Genomic DNA, 2,383 nt, shown 5'->3' with positions numbered 1-2,383 from the left:
ACCACATTCACATGATGCTATGTATATTTCGTACATTCTTAACTCCACCCAATAAATCCACCAAGAAGACTCTGTCCTTTTGTATTGTTAACCCTCTGTACTTCTCTGCAGCACACCATTTCAGATAAAATATGCTCAGACCAAAATTCAGTTCAATACAATATTCAAACGGTCCTATGTGATTTCTTTTTTTTATTATTGCAATAACGTTTGTGAATTTGCAACAAACTCTGTAATATGAAACCAGTTCAATATCTATTTTCCCAGAATTTAACGCAGTGCACATGGGAAACGTTATTCATCTGCTGAAAAATCACCTTCGGCTCTCTCTACACACATGTCTCTTCACGTTTTAGACACTTGCAGTATGTTTGTTGATCAAGGAGTCATTATCCAGAAAAGGTTGTTTCTCAATCCAAAAACACGAGTATTTTCCCATAAACTTGGCTTTGCTCAATATCACCTTCTGTCCGGATCCCTCAACACGACGACTAATTGAAGCTGCTCCATGTGAGGCTCAAAATTAAACCTTCGGCACTGCACAGCCCACTGTACTGGAACAGAGATACCGTGCACTGGTCACCTTCAGCACAGGAGCAACACATTAATGCTTACCTCCACATTCCTTGTTTTACCTGAACGTTTGGGAAACCGACTTTCTCTGATTCCATGGCTAGTAACGGGGATTATATGATCATCTTCACCAGTGGTTCTGTCCCCGAGTGAGGAAAGTGGTGAGGTATTATTTTAAAGATGGGTAGATTGATGAAATGTACAATTTCATCTTTTGCCTTCACTAACCCATGAGCTTTTTATTTTGTTTTACAACTGTAGCAATCTTAAAATCTTCATCTTGAATAGGCTCAATGGCAGATCTCCATTGTGTCTCTGGCATCAAATTCCAAAATATAAACCCCCCTCTGAATTCTTCCACCGCAGGCCGCTGTTTGGTCGGTGTTCCTGTTGTGGGAAATCCACTTCCCCTTGCGTCACCTGCTGCTCCCAGCATGCGCACTGGCACTGCACTCATATTCCTTCTGACACTTGCTCACTGTGTTGCTGTGATCAGACAGTGACTTGGTGTCGCACGGCCCAGGAACATGATACAGATCAAGGTTTTTGCATTGTTGAGTTCAATTGTCAGTTTAGCCTTATTTTGGATTTTGAAATTGTCTGTTCTGTACACAAGTGCGTGTCAAAAACGTCTGAGCGGAAGTTAGGTGTTCCGAATAATGACATTGAGCACTATGCACTCTCCTCCAGTCTGGAAAACAATTCCTCACAGGCAATTTAATAGACAATAGATAACAGATGCAGGTGTCGGCCATTCTGTCCTTCGAGCCAGCACCACCATTGATTATGATCATGGCTGAACATCCTCAATCTGTATCCTGTTCCTGCCTTATCCCCATAACCCTTGATTCCACTATCCTTAAGAGCTCTATCCAACTCTTTATTGAAAGAACACCTCCTGCTGTCTCGGGTTCTTCATTCCGAAAGCTTCAAATCTTCACAGAATTCAACAGACCTTGTTACATATTCATTTCCTCATTTTTGTTCAGATCACTGTGTGCATAGTGTGACAGTGGGAGTGCATTTGCCCCACAACCCAGGGGTCAGACCATAGTCTTGGAACCGTACTGTGTTATTTATCATTTTACCAACACCAGGGAGAAATATCTGCTGCTCTGCATAATTTACCCAATTCAATTATTCATAAGGTCATAGCCATTACTGGCTCTGTGACGAGATGGCCGAGAGGTTAAGGCGATGGGCTGCTAATCCATTGTGCTCTGCACGCGTGGGTTCGAATCCCACTCTCGTCGCTGTCATCAACGGCATTTTCGTGGTGCTGTTTTCAGATGATCACAGCTGTCATATTGAGACTGGAACGCTAATGGTCAGTTTATACGCATTTACACTATTACAAAATTTCAAAGAATGGTCTGAGCCTGTTGACTAAACTGTATTGAAATGTAGGTTGCATTGGGATAATGAAAGGGAGCGCGGTTTCCTTTTGCAAATCAAGTTGCTGTGAACGTTTTTTCGTATGAAAGACATCCAGGAAAATCAAATAACGAGAGCTGCGAAGTGCATGTTTATGCAAAGGAATTCTTAATTAACGTTATGTCAGATGAAATCTGAAGGAGATTGAATAGAAGTAATTCATCATGGTGAGAAGAGCACAGCGAGACAGCACAAAATGATAGCGATATTTCAAAGGGGCAGGGCGTGGGTGTAGGGGCACTGAGAACTGGCTGTAAATGCACAGTTGTGAATTGCCAATGTGGGTGCCGTGCATGGGCACGGAAAGACTTACATATTGGTCTCGCCCTCGCCCCTTGCTCTCGCCATTGATGAATGCTGGACATAAGGCACAGAT

General features: G+C 42.7%; 1 non-coding gene across 1 annotated transcript; it reads left to right on the top strand.

The window, feature by feature from the left end:
- The first annotated feature begins 1,744 nt into the window (after positions 1-1,744).
- On the top strand, positions 1,745-1,826 carry trnas-gcu (transfer RNA serine (anticodon GCU)). Its single transcript has one exon. It is a non-coding gene; the product is annotated as a tRNA-Ser (tRNA).
- The last annotated feature ends 557 nt before the right edge of the window (positions 1,827-2,383 follow it).

This window comes from Chiloscyllium punctatum, chromosome 18 (assembly GCF_047496795.1).
Source record: "Chiloscyllium punctatum isolate Juve2018m chromosome 18, sChiPun1.3, whole genome shotgun sequence".
Classification (NCBI taxonomy): Eukaryota; Metazoa; Chordata; class Chondrichthyes; order Orectolobiformes; family Hemiscylliidae; genus Chiloscyllium; species Chiloscyllium punctatum.
Note: the sequence above shows the minus strand (reverse complement) of the source record. Positions and strands in the feature narration are given on the sequence as shown.